The sequence below is a fragment of the Sebastes fasciatus genome, chromosome 17, assembly GCF_043250625.1.
Source record: "Sebastes fasciatus isolate fSebFas1 chromosome 17, fSebFas1.pri, whole genome shotgun sequence".
In the NCBI taxonomy this organism is placed as follows: domain Eukaryota; kingdom Metazoa; phylum Chordata; class Actinopteri; order Perciformes; family Sebastidae; genus Sebastes; species Sebastes fasciatus.
In genome coordinates, this window is record NC_133811.1 from 28,290,709 (window position 1) to 28,310,878 (window position 20,170).

The following is a 20,170-nucleotide window of genomic DNA, read 5'->3' on the forward strand; positions in this document are numbered from 1 at the left end:
CAGCAGTCAGCTAGCTCTAGGCTAGCATCAGCCCCGGATCGGTTCTTGGGAACCCGCCTTGCCCTGGGAGGCCCACGGAGTTTCCAGTCTGCTCCTCGCCATGCTGGCATCCAGGACACTAGCTTTGAGCCAGAGGTCATGCTAGGGGTGGGATCTCACAGAAGGAAGCGTGGGTCCCAGAGGCGGCGTTCTCCTAAATTGCTCAGTGTTCCATCCAAATCCAAGTCTACTCCTGTGTCGGAGGTCCGGCTGACCTCTGCTCCAAGTTTCCTGTCGGAGGTCAGGTCGACCTCTGCTCCAAGCGTCCTGTCGGAGGTCCGGTCGACCTCTGCTCCAAGCGTCCTGTCGGAGGTCCGGCAGACCTCTGCTCCAAGCGTCCTGTCGGAGGTCCGGCCGACTCCTGCTCCACGTGTCCTGTCGGCGGTCCGGTCGACTCCTGTTCAACGTGTCCTGTCGGCGGTCCGGTCGACTCCTGTTCCACGTGTCCTGTCGGCGGTCCGGTCGACTCCTGTTCCACGTGTCCTGTCGGCGGTCCGGTCGACTCCTGTTCCACGTGTCCTGTCGGCGGTCCGGTCGACTCCTGTTCCACGTGTCCTGTCGGCGGTCCGGTCGACTCCTGTTCCACGTGTCCTGTCGGCGGTCCGGTCGACTCCTGTTCCACGTGTCCTGTCGGCGGTCCGGTCGACTCCTGCTCCACGTGTCCTGTCGGCGGTCCGGTCGACTCCTGCTCCACGTGTCCTGTCGGCGGTCCGGTCGACTCCTGCTCCACGTGTCCTGTCGGCGGTCCGGTCGACTCCTGTTCCACGTGTCCTGTCGGCGGTCCGGTCGACTCCTGTTCCACGTGTCCTGTCGGCGGTCCGGTCGACTCCTGTTCCACGTGTCCTGTCGGCGGTCCGGTCGACTCCTGTTCAACGTGTCCTGTCGGCGGTCCGGTCGACTCCTGTTCCACGTGTCCTGTCGGCGGTCCGGTCGACTCCTGTTCCACGTGTCCTGTCGGCGGTCCGGTCGACTCCTGTTCCACGTGTCCTGTCGGCGGTCCGGTCGACTCCTGTTCCACGTGTCCTGTCGGCGGTCCGGTCGACTCCTGTTCCACGTGTCCTGTCGGCGGTCCGGTCGACTCCTGTTCCACGTGTCCTGTCGGCGGTCCGGTCGACTCCTGTTCCACGTGTCCTGTCGGCGGTCCGGTCGACTCCTGTTCCACGTGTCCTGTCGGCGGTCCGGTCGACTCCTGTTCCACGTGTCCTGTCGGCGGTCCGGTCGACTCCTGTTCCACGTGTCCTGTCGGCGGTCCGGTCGACTCCTGTTCCACGTGTCCTGTCGGCGGTCCGGTCGACTCCTGTTCCACGTGTCCTGTCGGCGGTCCGGTCGACTCCTGTTCCACGTGTCCTGTCGGCGGTCCGGTCGACTCCTGTTCCACGTATCCTGTCGGCGGTTCGGCCGACTTCTGTTCCAAGTATCCTGTCGGTGGTCCGGCCGACTTCTGTTCCAAGTATCCTGTCGGTGGTCCGGCCGACTTCTGTTCCAAGTGTCCTGTCGGGGGTCCGGCTGACCTCCGCTCCACATCTCCTGTCGGGGGTCAGGTCGACCTCCGTTCCACGTCTCCTGTCGGGGGTCGGGTCGACCTCCGTTTCGGTTGGGCCGCAACCGCCACCTGCTGCTCCGGTTGGGCCGCAACCGCCACCTGCTGCTCCGGTTGGGCCGCAACCGCCACCTGCTGTTCCGGTTGGGTCTCAACCGCCACCTGCTGTTCCGGTTGGGTCGCAACCGCCACCTGCTGTTCCGGTTGGGTCGCAACCGCCACCTGCTGTTCCGGTTGGGTCGCAACCGCCACCTGCTGTTCCGGTTGGGTCGCAACCGTCACCTGCTGTTCCGGTTGGGTCGCAACCGTCACCTGCTGTTCCGGTTGGGTCGCAACCGTCACCTGCTGTTCCGGTTGGGTCGCAACCGTCACCTGCTGTTCCGGTTGGGTCGCAACCTCCACCTGCTGTTCCGGTTGGGCCGCAACCGCCACCTGCTTTACCGGTTGGGCCGCAATCGCCACCTGCTGTTCCGGTTGGGCCGCAACCGCCACCTGCTGTTCCGGTTGGGTCGCAACCTCCACCTGCTGTTCCGGTTGGGCCGCAACCTCCACCTGCTGTTCCGGTTGGGCCGCAACCGCCACCGGCTGATTCGCCGGTTGGTCCGCAACCGTCACCTCCTGTTTCGCCTGGGTTTCAGCCCAAAAACCTGGTTCCTGTGACTGCTGGGCCGCGGTTCCGGGACCCCGGGTTTCCCGGCTCTGGCTCTGCCTTGCCCCCGGGTCATCTGCCGGAGTTTCTCGGTTCGGACTCTGCCCTGCCTCCGGGCCGTCCGCCCGAGTTCCCAGACTCTGTCCCGGTTCTGTCCTCGGGCCGTCCGCCCGAGTTCCCAGGCTCTGTCCCGGTTTTGCCCTCGGGCCGTCCGCCTGAGATGGTCGGTGCCCAGGGTTCCTGGAGTCCCTCCTCCGGGCCCCCCTCCGCCCACCCGGTTCTGGTTGTGGAACGTCTGGGATCCGTCCCTTGAGGGGGGGGGGCTATGTTGTGTTCTGGCTGTGCCAGCTTGTTGTTGTGAACTGTTGTGGGTTTTGATGTGGTTTATTTGTATGTATTTCCGGTGTTTCCTGTTTTATTTTGGTGATTCACTCCTCCTGTGTCTTGTCTGGGTTTACTTCCTTCCTTTGTCTGTTTTCCCGCCTTTTGGTTGATTGTCTGCCCCGCCCTGATTTGTTTCACCTGTGTGTAATCTTGTCTGTTATTTAAGCCTGTGTGTTTCCCCTCTGTCCTTGTTGGTTCGTACTTGTCTTCCCAGTCCCTTGTCCTCCGTGTTCCTAGTGTTCCTAGTGTTCCTAGTGTTCCTCCTGCCCGTGACTCTCGCACCCTCTGGTTTGTAGTTTTGTTTTTGTTCTCAGTTTGGTTTTGGTGTGTTTTCATTTGTACTTTGTTCCCCTCCTTGTTTTGTGATTTTTGGATGTTGTCAGCTTGATTAAAGCTCGCTCTTATTTAAAATCTTCCTGTCCTGCTTGTACTCTGCGTTTGGGTCATCTTAGTAACTCAGCACACGACATCAACAACACTTTGGGACACGGCCAGTCTCCTGGTCTAAAGTCCTGTGTTTCTTTGACCCATCCACCATCAGCAGTCTCTCTCTCTCTTCTTATTCTACATCACTAGCTCTGAGCGTCGCATGTTTACTGATGCATTTACATTACAGTCGGTACAGACTACATGGCGTGAAATGACACGTCAAAGGCAACAACTCTGTTATTATTGTACGTGACATAACTTATAAATTGCCGTGTCATTCATACACCATTTGGTGAGACCGGGCTGAAATGTCAGATATATATATATTTTTTATTCTCATGAATAGTAATAAGTGTTATTACAGTAGAGCGTCGCTGTTAGTCTCTGTGGTGTGTAAACAGAACAGCAGCAGTTCTAGTTGATGACATGAAATGAAGCCTCCGACGGGACTCATTTAATACGGAGTTATTTAGATACGTGGCTGAAGATAATTCAATTTATATAAGCAAATTTGAGTCTCTTAGCACACACAGTGGTGACTGCTGGATGAATGGGACGACAGAGTTAATGTCTCAGCTGTATGTGGCCATAAAATTGGATGAATCTTTACGACTGTGTCATCCCATCACATAATAGTCCTTCAAACTCCATTTTTCTCCTCCGAGCTGAACCGCAGCTCTTTCAATTTGGCCGATTCGGTCGTTTTCAATTCCCTCCCGGAGACGATAGGACGGTGAAAAAGAGCAACCTTACCCCCCACCTGCTGCTAATATTTGTGTTTATCTGTGGGTTTAATTATCACAGCTGCTGAGACCCAAAGAGGGCAAGTCGATTAAAATAAACTCTCAATTTAAACCTAATTGAAAACATAATAGAATAAACAGATATTTAATCACTTCAGCATGGATGCGCTGAACTCTATAATCTCAATTCAAAGCACCAACTGTCGGCTAAATAGCTGAGTGCTCACGTCTATCTGACATCTGCTTTTTTAGAGTTTGAGTTAAAATCACATTGTGCGGCGGGAGTGTCTAAAGGTGTTTCAGACTGGATTGATGTGTGACATAGAGGTGGTCATGGTAACATGAAGGTGCCAATCAGGAGAGTGAATGTGTTAAAACTGCTGCTGTGTGTCGTTGCCCAGTCGGCAGGAAAAAATGCTGGCATTGTACGTTTCTGCAAACCGTGAATACTACGCTGAATGTTGACGTTTTTGCATATGAATAAACACAAACCATGCTCTTTTTTCAAACCTTGCATAAATTAATACACAAATTTAAAAATAAATAAAAACATACATTTAAAAATAAATAAAAACTAAGCTCAAAAATAAATAAATAAATTGATTAAAAATAAATGAATACATAAAAAAATAAATGTATAAATAGTAGTAGTAGTATGTCGTAGTATATCGAGCGACCACTACTCAAAGTTACGTAAGAAAGTCCGCTAAGGGCAGTTGTTGTATATTTGCAGTAGTTGCGTTGTTACGTTCTTCTTGTTACATTACGTTGTTATGTAACGTCTTTGTGTCACGCTGTTACGTTACGTTGTTACGTTACATTGTTACCTTACATTGTTATGTTTCGTCGTTATGTTTCGTTGTTGTGTTATGTTCTCATGTTACATTGTTATGTTACGTTGTTACATTACGTTGTACGTTACATTGTTACATTACGTTGTTACATTACGTTGTTACGTTACATTGTTATGTTTCGTTGTCATGTTACGTTGTTATTTAACGTTGTTGTGTTACGTTGTTATGTTTCGTTGTCATGTTACGTTTTCATGTGACGTTGTTACGTTACGTTGTTACGTTACGTTTTCATGTGACGTTGTTACGTTACGTTGTTACGTTACGTTACGTTGTTACATTACGTTGTTATTTTGCGTTGTTATGTTACGTTATGTAATGTTGTTACGTTGTTATGTTATGTTGTTGTGTTACGTTGTTGTGTAATTTGAGGCTGATATGAAACATATTTTTGGTTCAGAAACATCAACATTCAACGTATCTGTGGTTTTGCAGAAACGTTCAATGCCGACTGGGTTGCGATGCTGGGAATCAGGACGGTGGCTGTTTTCTGTATGTTGACGTCATCGCGGATTGATGCACATTAAGATGTCGTCAGTGTTGCCAGAGTCCTTATGAAGTCTCCTTCACATCTTTCCTTGACCTCATGGCGTTTCATGAATGACACACGTCTTCACCAGCAGAGAACAGACGGATCAATGAAGAGAAACTGTCTGTCAGCTTCACAGTCTGACAGGAAACAACATTCATCTTACTAGTCAGTTAAACTTGCCATATTAATCATGTCATATTACTAAATATCTCCTCTGTTGTAAGCTGAAAGCAGCTGCTTTTATCTGCGTGATGAGGTTGTACTGCTGAACAGCAGCAGCCGCTCGCTGTCTGCAAGCAGCTTAAAGGTCGAACTGCACATTTTCATTGTGACATTTAAAAGTCGGTCAAACACTGATTCATTGCAGTTGGAACTTAACGTCGCCCCTGAAATTAAACTGCCTGTGAAGACGTTGGATAAAAAATACATTTGGGAGGCTTGTAAAATCTGTTAAAGTTCATTTAGCGACACATGCAGCGTTTCATCAATCAGAGTCAGTATTCTTCATAAATTATCAGTATGAAATGATTTAATATTCCCTTTTCTACTGGGGCTGTTCCGGCCATGTACTACACACCAGCTTCCTCCATCTAATACATGGTGCAGGACACAGAGCCTTTAACCAATAAAACAATGGGATGCATGAGTGCAATCGTCAGAGAGATGTTTAGCTGCTCCTTTCCACTCCGTCAAATATGAAGTATTAAATTAAAACAAGGGGGACCAACTTGTTCTCACTTCCAACTTGTCAAATAGCATGATTGAATTTACAATCAGCATTTATTGAAATGTCTAAATGTTGTTTTGTTTTCTGCTCGGTGAGAAAAGAGACAGATTAAAGAAGTAGTCAAGCTGAGCTGTGTTTGCTTTTCTGATTCAGTTGTTGGGTAACAGTAGCAGTAACCGTGTGGTACAGATGGAGTGAAAGCCGGACAACAACAGTGACAGTGTGAGCAGAAGCCCTCCGAGCCTGGAGCTCCACACAGGTAAACACCCACCAGCTGACACCAAACATCATCCCAGCTCTGATGGAACTTCTTCCAGGACGGCGGATTGTTTTCATTAATGAAAATTTACATTTCTATTATTATGTATGAGAGAAAAACACTCACACAACCACAGTTGTGGGACATGAAGAAAAAGTGGTATTCGGACCTATAAAATGCTTCATACATTTTAATTAAATCACATTATTTAGTAATTATATTTTTATGTCCAGATGGGTAATAACACTGTGGTTATATATTCATCAAGCACTGCAAATGTTAACATGAATCCAACATTTCATTGCTGTATAACTGCAGAAACACCCCCCAACAACCAATGGAAACGTCTCCCACCGTGACATCCAATGAAGGACAATCTGTTGCGTGTTCTCGCCTCATTGAGACGTGACCGTTTCCACCGCAGGACGTCAGTCAGTCTTGGCTCAGTGAATTACGAGAGGTGACGATCCACCGCCTCTGACATGAAAAGGAATTCATTTTATTTTTATATATATTTTTTTACAGTTCAGGCTTTTTTGACAAAGGCCCAGCACTCGCAGAGATTAATAGGATGATAATATGCCATTAACAGCTTGATCCTGTGCACCAGCTGGTCTGGAGAAGCACCAAATAGCCGCCGTCTCGCCCTAAATCTCCGGCTGGGCCGTGCACAAACAAACTGTTGAGAGGACGGCGGCCAAGCGGCGCTTGACCAGGCGGCGTGCTGCTCAAATTATTCCACCACACACACACACACAAACAGACTAATGATGGTATGTTGTTAATCAGAACAGCTTTCAGGATCAGCCTGTTTACCACGTCACCTGAATCATAAGTACAATCACAGCTCGTTATTAATGTGAAGTCTTAATGTGAAGGAGGCAGTTTGTACTCTGAACTGCTCACAGGTTGTTTGCCATGTCGTTGCGGACCATTATTCACAAACCCCAATAGTCCGCAAAAATGTCCCATCTGTCCTACAGCCCGTTGTCCTGAAAACAGGGTCTGAAATTAGCACACGCCAAATGCGTAAATTGTTGAATTGCCAATTTGGCCGGCAGGGAAAACGCTAATGATGGGAAAAGGGAACCGGTTCTCGTTGGTTCCTAGTTGACCGAGATGTAGGAGTACAGCTCATCTTGGTTTGTTGTCTGCTGACATTTTTTTGTGTCTTTAGTACTTTTGGTAATACGGCAACAACGGCCAGAACCAGCTGTGCATTGAGAAAGTTCCTGTCAGGCTATAGGAACGCCCCTCTGTGACTGCAACCAGACCCGTCTCAAAGATATAGATATTTAACGTGTGTTTGTCTAAGACCACTAGAGGCTTCAGTGAGCCTCCTGAACCAATGTCTGTTCTATGCTACTGAGACATCTAAAAAACTAGTGTTAACGTCAATCATGATAAAACATCTGGCAGAGAAACATAAGCATGAGCACACTGTTAAATGTACTTAATTAAATCCCACTCGGAGTCATTGTTCTCACGCTGCTACAGCATCCACGATCACGTTAACCTTTCACTGCTACAGAAATACATTCACAGAAACAAGCAGTAATGTTATCACTGCTCTGAAATAACTGACTCTCCTGGTAAACATTCATTAGCGGGAAGAAATAAGAACAGAAATAGTGAGAAAACCTTCACCTACTTTAGACGTTTTCATGCTTGTTTCTTTAACAACTTTGAATCAAAGTAGATTTAACATGTTTTTTTTTATCATGAAGCAGAAAAAGAGAAAACAGAACATAAAGTGTAGAACAACAGGTTTGCATTAGATCGTCAGCTAATGCAGCTAAGTGGACACGTAATTAGTTAAATGGAGATCACCTGTGTGTCTTCAGCTGCAGCAGGTTTGGGTTTGATTGCATGTTGTCTCCGTCCTCCGTTTGTTGGTGCGCTGCTGCCATCTGTCCTCCTTCACAGAATCTGAATTATTGCCAAATTGGTTTTCACATACAAGGAATTTGCTTTGGTGTTTGGTGCATACAATGAGCATTAAAAGAGAAAATAAAAATAAAAGGAACATGTTGGTTGGATCCATCCACCTCCCCTTCCTCCCCTTCCTTCCTCCCACCACCATCAGCAGCCTCTCTCTCTCTTTTCATTCTACATCAGCAGCTCTGAGCGCGGCACATTCACCCCGGATGTCAGTACAGACCACATGGCGTGAAACGACACGCCAAAAGCAAGAACGCCGTTGTTATTGCACGACAAAATGACTTATAAATTGTCATGTAATTCAAACGCCATTTGGCGAGAGCAGGCTGATGTGGGAGCAGATTGAGCGAACCTCTCCGCTGCTTTGTGTAACAACGAGAGCCTCAAGAAGAGCCCTCGTTACTGGTCCCAGGCCAGCTGTGATCAAATAACTGAAAGCTAGAAGATCTCATCAATCCACCGCTAATGGGCCGTGGAAGGTGCTACAGAGACTCTTATCACACCGGAGATGGAAGTTTCTGGGTTAGTGCCCAGCCCAGGGAAGGCTATTTGGCTTCCATTTGCATCACCGTGTGCCTCCATTCAAATTAAGGATCATTTTTCACCACAACAGGCTCAGAAATAGCTGAAAAGGTAGCCAAGAGTGACAGTGACTGATCCCCCCGAGAGGCTGGATTCAGCCAGGATCTCTGGCGGATTCATAAAACTTTTACCTTCTAACTTTAGAGGAGCCGGGCTCAAAGCCCAGGAGTGACTAACATTAACTCTAATGCATGCTAGGCCTGATTTCAACCACAGATCAGGCACCTCGCTGCTCAGCTACCATTTCAATTTTAGAAGTGATCCCAGAGCTAAATGGCACACAGTTACTGAGAGTTAAATAAGGACACCCGGGAGGGAAGATGAAGAGCAGCAGGTAACACAAAGGTTAGAAGAAAGAAATCCACATGAGAGGCTGAAATAACTTTTACTGGGTCAGGAGCCAGTTTGGGGTGTATATTTCCTTCCGAAGGACATTAGCTGGTCCCAGCGCCAGAGGACATTAACTGGACAGACATTTGTTCATTTGATTTCAGGTCTTGGCCGTCCAGCGCTGCAGTCCAATAGTCTTTTTCTTTCTTAGGAAGGTTCCTAACGGAGTGAAATGACCTGGAAGTGGCAGCCATGATGAGAGCTGTTGGAATTCTCTAAATGTTGAGGAAAGGAGCTTCAATGCTTCCTTTCTTATCTCCTTTATCAGAGGATACACTGGAGCATCCTTTACCAAAGGAAAGGAGATAATGCCGCCCCACAATTCATGGCGGCCACAACTTCTAAAGCGACGCACCATTCGGCCATTCATGAAAATAAACGACCCTATATCTTTTTTTAATATAGGCCTTTACCAAACGGTGAGACGTTGCTTTGTTATAAAAGTAAAATACAAACCATGTACTATTATGCTAGCAACATGTTAGTATACCAACATATGTCAATTCGTTACCATGAAATTAGTAGTATTACCCAACTTGGTCTCACGGGAAGGCGTGTAAATATATATACCGCGACATTCCACGTGTCATGAGTACGCATTTTAGCCTTTTTGCGTGTCATTTGTACGCTACGCAAACGTCCGCAGTTTAGGCAAGAAAACCACTTAGTTAGTTTAAGGGAAAATGCCATGGTTGGGCTTAGAATAAGTACGTAAATTAAGTAATACACTTACGGAAACAACGTAACACAACTACAGTAAACAGCGGTCAACACCGGTGTCGAACACCAGTCTCCTGGTTGAAAGTCCTGTGTTTGTTGGACCCATCCTCCCATCATAACTGGTCTTTCTCACTTTTGATATTGTCACTAACTCTTACCGTAGCGTACAAATGATACATGGAAATCAAGAAAGGCGTACTTATTGTACGCTAAACGCCTTGCGCATTATCGTGACATTTATACGCCTTTTCTTGCAAACAGGCTGTATTACCAGGGAGAGTTGTCACAATACTGGAATTTCAAACTGCGATATAATACCTTGAAAATATCGACGTCTGATTCCGTTTTTGGTACCACGAGGATAAATCGACACAACATTGAGGCCTTCAAATTATAGGTTTTTATTAAAAGATAAAGAGCAGAGTGTATCAGTATGTCTCTTTATATACTTTGATATTTTTGACAACACTAATTACCAGTACTAGTTTTATTTCCATGTATGAAATAAATCATCATCCAATCCAAATGTATTTATAGAGCACATTTAAAAACAACAAAAGTTGACCAAAGTGCTGTACAATTAAACATTAAAAAACAACACAATAAAACACTACGGCCATTTTAAAACCAACAGGACATTAAATTAATAAAAGCGTTAAGACCAATAGGAAAGGAATGAGGATTATAAAAGGAAAACTGTCATGCCGAGCCAAAAGCCAAGGGGATAAAAGTGCGTTTTGAGGTTTGGTTTAAAAACAGGCAATGTGGGGGACAGCCGAGAAATATAAATTTCACACCAGTTTTTGATAAATACGGGCATAATATACGTTCACAGGTGAATTTAGTGGTTTAGAGAAGCGTGCTGTAGTCAAGGATTCCAGCAGTCTCACGTCCAGAGGACGTTGCTACGGCAGGTTTCTCAGGCAGCTGCAGAGAACGAGAACAGAGCTGCAGCCGCTGGACATCACCAGAAAATAAAAGGTCAACTCTGTATCAACGTCTATATTTACCAGCTGTGATAGAGACGCTGGGATTGTTTTCACCTTGTGAGTCACGACGGCTAAATGTGGTCCTGGAGGCGCCGACTGTGGCAGGAACTACCAGAGGAGGTTTGAGTACTTTGCCAGGTGTTATACTGTCGGTCTGTCTGTAGTATAATTTGACATTCACAAAGAATGATTTGCGACCGCTGATGGCACCGTGATTTGTACATCATTTGCAACCGCTATCTGCCCCGTCTCAAGGTCCCATTCACAAAAGATATTGCACTAATGATGTAATGCCCATAAAGTTTTGCAGCTGAGTGCAATTTGCCTTTTTTTTGCCGGAGGGAGAAGGAAGAGATGATTTGTTTTTTTATTTTTTATATAAAACCTTATTTTTCATTAATTTCTTTCAATTTTTTCTGTCATGTATTTTCATAAATGACCTGTACGGGAGATTTATTCATCTATTATTCATGACAAAACTGTCACCGCATCCCAAAATACTGTTAAATGAGTTTGAGTGGAGTGGAGTTGTGTTGTGACGAGTTGTTGTTTTTGTCATATTTATTTTGCAACCAGTGAGCTGCTGCCTCGGTGATGTATTTCTTTGGTTTTGATTTAACTGTTAGTTCTGTCCACCCCGTGCCGTTGTGGTCCGGCACGTTGTCTGCAACAGTAAGCGCCCCGGCGCAACACTCATATTTTGTTTCTGGTCGGGATGCTCGGAGTAAAAGATCCACTGTCTGCTAGCTAAGGCTGTATTTGAAACCGCCTACTACATACTACTGACGAACGCAGTATACAATACATACTGTATACTGCGTTCCTCAGTAGTATGGAACGGTTAAAGCGATGTATTTTGTAGTACGCTAGACCAGGCTTTAGTCTTAAACCAGCTCTTAAAGCACTGGACAAAAAAAACAAACTTGCAATATTATGGAAAAATACAAATTAGATTTTTTTGTTTATGTTATGTTTGTTTACTTTATAAGATACTGCAGCAAATGGACATTTGTGTTGTGATATTTAAACAAACTATCCGTCAACAAGGATATAAAAGCCCCTCGTCTACGAGACCGGTCTCTAGAGAGAGCTACAGCCAGCTCATAGCAGTTTGTGGAGCTTCTAAACTCCAAAAACGTTGTTCGATTCGTCATCTACATCGTAAAAAACGAGCCGTTTTTGGCTGTTGTTGTTGTTGTTGTTGTTGTTGTAACCGTAGCCTGTAGGGGTCCAGCGCTTTGCATTGTGGGATACAGTAGGCGAGGTGGACTGGTCCGATGGATACTGGAGATTTTGCTTTTGTTCGCATACTGCGTATTACATGCTACATTTTTACCAAATCAGTACATTCTACTAGTATAGTATGAGGTTTCGGATACAGCCCAGCCGTCACTGACGTGAGGACGCGCTAATTCAACGGAAATTTGCTATTTAGCCAAGATTTTGTGGAATGCCTGAAAACGGTACAAGGCGATGCATGCGAGGCTCGGCGTATTTTCGAACTTGGCACGGTTATTGGAAAATTTGGTCTTCTAATTAATTCCGAGTGGCATTAAAAATATCTTAAATCTAACTTGATTTAAGCTGGAGGAACCTTGCACCTAATTTAAATATGTGCAAATATATATATATATATATATAAGGAGCACCGAGATGCTACTGGGGTGCATTTCACTCTTTTCTTGTCTTGTAAGCCGCGCAATCCTGTTGTCCTCTTTTTTTCCAGTGGATCGCCATGGCAACATTAATTGGAGCTGCAACCTTCAAGCCTCTACACAGCGCTGGCAGCGACTCAAGAATCACCATGTGAATATAAGATTTCTGTAATTTGTAGTCTAAATTGAGTAAATTGACCCCAATTGAGACGAAACCCTTCAAAGTCAAAGTTAACATGCGCCGCTCTGCCGAGATCTCTCACAGTGGCAGAGGTCAACGGCACCGCCGGCTCGTACATGCTTAAACAAGTCCTCCACTCCCTCCTATCTGATCTTCTACCTCTTATCTGCTAATGGAGGCTTGTCGAGGAGCGCGAAGTGAATACCTCATTAACACAATTATGCCAAAATAACGAACTGCTGACTGTGTGTGTATGTGTGTGTGTGTGTGTGTGTGTGTGTGTGGGCAGCAGCAGCAGAGCGGAGGGCAGACCGCGGACGCAAGCTGGCACCGAACATATGGCCCGCAGTAGACGGCCGTATGGATACATATGCATGGAAATAGGCAAACTGCCAACAGATGCAATAAAGAGTCGAGCAGACAGCAGCCGGCCGCACACGCACACACACACTCATAAACACACATCATGCAGCACATCCATGATGCATCCAGATGCTTCGAACGAGAAAACACACTTAAACATGATTACTGGATGGAGATCCATCCGTACACGTGACCGTGACCACACCACAAGAAGGTCGATTGTGTTTACATTATCATCCTCCGTTTAATTAATGTGTTTCTTTCCAATTAACCACGAAACAGCCACAGAAAAACAACTTATCATTTCCCTGTACGTTTTTTTTTTTTTTTTTTGCATTGAATACACAAGGATTTAAAGGTCGGTTTAATTTGACTTTTATTTATTTATGTATTTATTTTTATCCATTTTATAATTTTTATTTAATTTTTATTTATTTATACATTTATTTTTTTATTTTTAACTGTATGTATTTAAAAAAAATATATTTCTCTATTTATTTATATATGCACAATTTTGCCTTCGCATTTCACCCCTTATTTATTTCCCCAAACTTGTTGATTCCTGTACTTCTTTTCTTTACACATTTCTTTATGCATATCTGCCTCATCAAATTACATATTTATTTATTTATTTTAATCATTTTTTAAATGTATTAATCTTTGCATTTGCTATTTATTCAGTTATTGTTGCATTTATTTTAAAATGTATATATTTTTGTACTTATTTTTAATACATTTTATATTTATTTTCAAATATATTTATTTATTTATGCACAATTTTGCTTTTGCATTTCACCCCTTATTTATTTCCCCAAACGTATTTATTTCTGTATTCTTTTCTTTTACATTTCTTTATGCATTTCTGCCTCATTTAATGACATATTTATTTATTATTTTCTTAATAATTTTTTTTAATTCGGCAGGTTTCATGACAGCCACGGATACCAGATTTTTTTTCTTTTTTTTTGTCATAACATTTGATTGATTGCCATCTTAATGAGAATTTCAACTAATATTAAAAAACATGTATTTGAACGGCACTACCAACCCTTACCTTTAACTACCTGGTGGTGGGTAAAAAGAAAAACATCTGCAGGTTCCATTAATCATACAGCTGGTTCAAACCTTGCGTACCTGTCCTGCTGAAGTGCCCTTTAGCAACACAACGGCTCTGTAGCCGGCCCTGACCTCTATATGTACCTTCTAAGAGGGAGATTTTAAAGGCAATGACAAACATGTTGCAGCTTCAATAAACCACAGGAGCGAGTTGCATTAACAGCGACGCCGGGTCGGGACCTGCAGTAAAAACTGGAATCGACCTGCACTATAAAACTCTGACAGCACACACACATAAACACACACACACACACACACACGCTAGCAGGTTGATGGGCATCGAAGACACAAATGGCTCACAGGTTTTTATGATCTGAGAAATAAACTTGCTCTCTCGGATTTTGACACGACCTCACAGAAAGTATAAAACACGATAAACATGATGTTTACTGTCTCTGACAGGATGGAGGATGACGTCAGGCTAATCAACACGGACTGAAGGGAGGTTATATCGGAACAGAAACAACAGGAGACATGTGTTTGTGTATGTAGGCTACATAGGATGTGAGGTAACAAAGTAGTTCTTTTAACCCAAACCGCGATCTTGGCTGCGGTCGAATAGGTCAAAAAATGACGTCCTCGTGTCTTTCCCTAACCACTTGTCCTTGACCTCGATGGAAAACGCCATGAGGTCAAATCCGACTGCTCTTACACTAGGCTCCGTAATGATGATGCGACGGCGGCGGATGTTACTGACAATAAGGGGGTTTCTGAGCAGTTTACACAACAGAAGTGTTCGCCATCCAATCGCCGAAAAATGCAATTCTTGCAGAAAATCTCCAAAATATCAAAAGTTTTTTAATCCCAAATCACAGCATGTCTTTTTCTATGGTGTTCCTCAAGGTCTCGGTGTCTTTATGTGGTATTTTGGAGGGATTATTGATCATTTTTATCAATGCTCGAGTGGTAAAATTTTTTTAAATTTAGCACCAAATCTGTGTAACAAATGGTATCAACACAAAATTGCTGCAACAACTTGGGAGTCATAAATGAGCATGGGGATGACCATCATATACTGCTATCATAATGTTCTAACCTCTTACACACTTTTACAATCTGCATCTCAAATTAATCTTCAGGTTTCCTGTTTTCAGATGATGTTCACCACTTCTATGTGACATCTACTGTTGACCTGCTATCTCCCCCTAAAGACCCCCTGTAGCCCCTAAAAAAGACCAAAATGGGTCTAATGTGGGTCTCACAGGGTTAAAAAAATCCATCCCAGCCACGGGGACAACAGTTTGTTTTATGTATGTTTGTGTTTCCTAATTTGCAGATTGGTTGTTAGTGCGAATGTGTGTGGAAGGAGGACGGGACTAATAACAGTGATTCGACTCATTACCTTTCATTGGGGGGGACCTCTCATTGTATTACCCTCTGAGTGCATCAGCTCGTTAATACACACACACACACACACACACACACACACACACAGCTGCTCATTGTGCTCGGGCAGTCTCACGGACAGCCGTGTGTTATCAGCGTTGGTGATGAGGACCGTTGGTGATGAGGACCTCATCACCACCACCACCACCACCGTGCTGATGGAGCAGCTGGGTGGGGAACCATCACACTGATGCACGAGCCGCAAAGACCAAACAGGAAGTGGATGATAAAACAACACAACCCGTCTGTTAAACAGTGTTGGCCGCGGTCGGTGGACACGGAGGAGACCGTAACTTTGGTCTCCAGGACTGGAGTCTCTGCTGTACTCTGCTCCTCTGCCTGCTTGCCTTCACCCACAGCTCGCTCCTCTCTCACGTGCATGCTGCTCACTCCACACTGCAGAAGAGTTAGTTTAGCTCTGAGAATATCTAGTGAATGTACAGTGGACGTTTGTGCAGAAATAACTGCTGCAGCTCCTCCAGACCAACAGAGGTTTCCCGTGTCTTGTGAAGTGACGGGGCTCCGCAGAGAGAAATGTTATCATCTCCGACCAAAACTCTGTTGTGTCTTTCAACTTTCAAAACAAAACACTAACACGTCACTAACTCTTACTGTAGCATTTATACGCGGATGCGTTTACGTCGCAGTCAGTACAGGATACACGTCGTACAAATGACACGTCGTACAAATGACACGCAGAAATCAAGAAAGGCGTACTTATTGCACGCTAAACGCCTTGCACATTATCGTGGCATTCGTACGCCTTTTCCTGCAAATGGGCTGCACACATACGTGGCATTAGTTAAGTTGTCTAACAACAATTCTATTTGTGTTATATTCTCTTTGTTTACTTCCTGCTGAATTGTGTTACGTTTGCTGACAGAGATCTTATTCCCCTGCTGGTATTGATGATGTTCTTATTTTAGATGAAAACTCATCTCTGGATAGTGTTAAAGTTATGAAAATGAGATTTAATTACATATTTTAAACTAAAATATATTACACACTGTCTTTCTTTTTCTTCAGAAGTGGCCTTTCAGCTGTTATTGGAAAATAAATCACAGATTGGCTGAATTTCAGCAGGTGTGACTCGTGCGGGTTGATTTCACTTCTCGTTTCATATCTGTGACACATTGTAAGTCGCTCTGCCTCAGGAGTTTTTTTTTATCATAAAAACATTGGTTCTGTCCATAAATCTGCCGGCTGTATTTTCATGTGGAACGAATGCAACAAGATTAAACTGGTCACACAACTTTTATCAGCGGTTGTGTAATGGCCGTCACCTCTGCACCTCCTGATTCTAATAGAAAGATGAGCTTCAAAGGGAGGATTACTGAGCAGCTGGATCCGCGGAGAGTCACCACCTTCTAAACGGAAAAAAACCCTTCTATACTGGTGAAGCTAAAAAATATATATCTGAGAAACAAAATGTGTCCTTTCTTTTCTTCTTTCTCTTCTCCTCATTCAAACATGAAAGCTGTGAAACTAAATGGAAGCAGGAGTCAGAATCTGTGCCGATGTGCAACCTCACGTCTTAATGACTTCATCACCTGTTGCTGCAGAGAGCCGACGGTCTCAAGGAGTTACTTCACAGATTGAGAATGAAATTGTTCTTTTGTTAATACTCTTTCATACAATACTCAGCTTTAAGGTTAACGTCCGCAGTTAGGTTCAGGCAAGAAAACCACTTAGTTAGGGTAAGGGAAAACATCATGGTTGGGCTTAAAATAAGTAAGTAAACTAAGTAAAATATGTACGGAAACAACTACGGAAAACACGTCACAAACGTCGATAAAAAATACGTCAGATGACAAACGACACTAACATAACTTAAAAAACAAAACAAGTACTAAGTCACCAAATCTTACTGTGGTATTTATACGCAGATATGTTTACATTTTATATCTAGACAGGATGTTCATTACAGATATCTGCAACGTCATTTCGACTAGTCAAAACTCTACTTATGACTTGTCGTAATTCCAGTTTCAGATATCTACAATTTAATTCTGGCTAGTCATAATTCCAGTTCAAGATATCTGTAATTCCCCTCAATTGTAGATATCTACATTGTCCTTTTTAGAGATCTTAAATTAAATGTTGACTAGTGAGAATGACGTTGTAGATATCTCTAACTGGAGTTAGGGATAGTCTAATGTAATAACAGATATCTAGAAATAGAGTTGTGACTAGGTTAAAATGACGTTGCAGGTGAAGCTATTCAACCGTACTATGGCCGTGTGGGTTTATAAAGTGTGTCTAAGAGACAATAAATCTACAATACGCTGTTAAATTCTACCACAACTCTCTAGAGAACAAAGCTCTCGTTGGCCACAGATTCCTCGATGATGAGCTCTTTTTGTATTTCATGTAATTTTCTAACTATCTGACCCACAGCGGTCCCTGAACTACTCGTCGTCTCACAGCCGGCTGCACACAGAGACCGATGTTATGTGTCCGGCTCGGAGGACTAAAGGCTCGTAGTGATTAAAATGAGCTCGTAGCTCGTTGTCTATACCTCACTACGGTTAGAAAGAGCCCTCGTTGGTGTTTTAACAATGTTTGAATCTGTGAATATCTTTCAATGAACTATCCAAGTTAGCAGAAGCTTCTGCTGACACTGTTCAGATGCTTTGTTGGGCCGATATCCAATGGGAAACCTTGATGAGCAACGTCATGAAAACGACTCTGACTAGTCATAATGAGGTTTGAGATATCTGTAACTGTTATTTAGGATAGTCAGGACTGAATTACAGATATCTCTAACTGTCGTTTTGACTTGTCACAATGACCTTATAGATACCTGGAATAAGAATTCTGACCAATCACAATGTAATTGTGGAGATCTGTAATGTTAATTCTGGATAGTCAAGCTTAGATATTAAATGTTAAAACTACTTGCCATAAAGGCGTACTTATTGCACGCTAAACATAGTTTCTGCACTCTTTCCATCCAACACGGTCTCACGGGAAGGCGTATAAATACCAAAATGCATACGTATAACATTACACGTATGCATTTTAGTCTTTTCACGTGTCATTTATATGCCATGCAAACGTCCGCAGTTAGAAATCACTTAGTTAGGGTAAGGGAAAACATCATGGTTTTGGCTTAAAATAAGTAAGTAAACTAAGTAAAACACGTACGAAAACAACTACAGAAAACATGTCACTAACAGCTCTAAGTGTAGCATATTCACGCAGATGCATTTACATTGCAGTCAGTACAGGATGCATGGCGTACAAATGACATGCGGAAATAAAGAAAGGCGTACTTATTGCACGCTAAACGCCTTGCGCATCATCGTGGCATTTAAACGTCTTTTCATGCGAACGGGCCGGGAGCAGCAGATCCTCCTGCTACAATCACTTTTTATAGCAACCCCCTGAGTGAATTTATCTTTCCAACAAGGACTTAAAGCTCACCCTGAACTGAGCAAACTGAAATGATATCATCATGCTCAATCATCTGTAGAGGATGAATATTCAATAGACAAACAATTCCTAATAATCTAATTAACACGTTGCTTCGACCGCTGCTGGCAGCAGCTTCACCGCGTCTCCTACATCTGATGATGAACTTTATTTACACTAATGTTAACTGTTGCTGCATCCTGGCAACGGCTGCGAGGAAGCTCCACCTGGCGTGCCCTCCAGCTCGGGCCGGTTCTGGTCGACTGCCAGCTCCTCTGCAGGGTTGAAGCTGCTGGACCTCCGCCTGTTTTATTTTAACCCTCTTCCTGTTAGCTATTTTACAGAATACACTGTCACAAAAATGTCAGTAATGAGGTAGAACATACAGGAGCTTTATGTTACTGAACTCCAGAATAAAGATCAAAACTAAACGCTATAATGAGCAGACTAACCTACACAGTCTATTAGACTTAGACACAGAGCTGAGAGCTAATAAATAAAATCCAATCAACCTTTAAAAACTGGGCCTCCGGCTCTGGAGCAGCTTTAAATAATGCTTCAGTGTACAGGATGATTGATGGCCGCGTTAGGCCGAAGGATTTATTAAATCTATAATAGAGTTGATGTTGCGTCCATAATGAGCTTTCCCTGCTTTTAAAATAACAACATCACAATGGGAGGGGGGGGGGCACTCTGATTCATCTTTGCCATCTGACCTTCTACAGTTCTCTACCCACTCTAATCTTTTCATTTAACCTTTATTAGCTGCAGCTGAAGCCGGCGTGGATGAAAGCTTGTTGCCCTGCTGCTCAGCAGAATTACAATCTGCTAAATTAATGCAGCAGAAACAACAGAAACAAACACTTTCAGTCAAGCTTCCCTTCCCACTGGACAAAAAAAACACGAACACCCACTAACATCTGGCTTTTGTCTTCAGTGTGAAAGGTTACAATCTGCATTCATTCCCAGGACAAATGTCTCTGCAGTAGTCACGGGTATTTATCAGCAACACGACACCCCAAACAAAAATAAGTTTATTCAAATGTGCTATTAGTATACTTCTTTTAAACAAACTTAAAATAAGAGTATGCTTTCAGTTTACTTTTTATGTACTTATCAGAGATATACTTAACAAAATGATACTAAAGTATATTTGGCTTATGCTTACTTGTTGATAGAGTAGCCTATTAAAGTGTGTGAAAGTTTGTAAAATGTGTGTTTTGATATGAATGTACTTCAATTCATCAAGAATTTTTTACGTTTTTGCATTCTCCATTCAC

At 43.8% G+C, this 20,170-nt stretch overlaps 1 protein-coding gene across 1 annotated transcript in view; it reads left to right on the forward strand.

Annotated features, from left to right (window-relative positions):
- LOC141753821 (uncharacterized) overlaps positions 1-19,470 on the forward strand; it is a 443,535-nt gene extending 424,065 nt beyond the window's left edge. The window contains exon 2 of the transcript XR_012590506.1: positions 19,460-19,470. The gene's annotated coding sequence lies outside the window, so the exon portion shown is untranslated. The remainder of the gene's footprint in view (positions 1-19,459) is intronic.
- Positions 19,471-20,170: the final 700 nt, after the last annotated feature.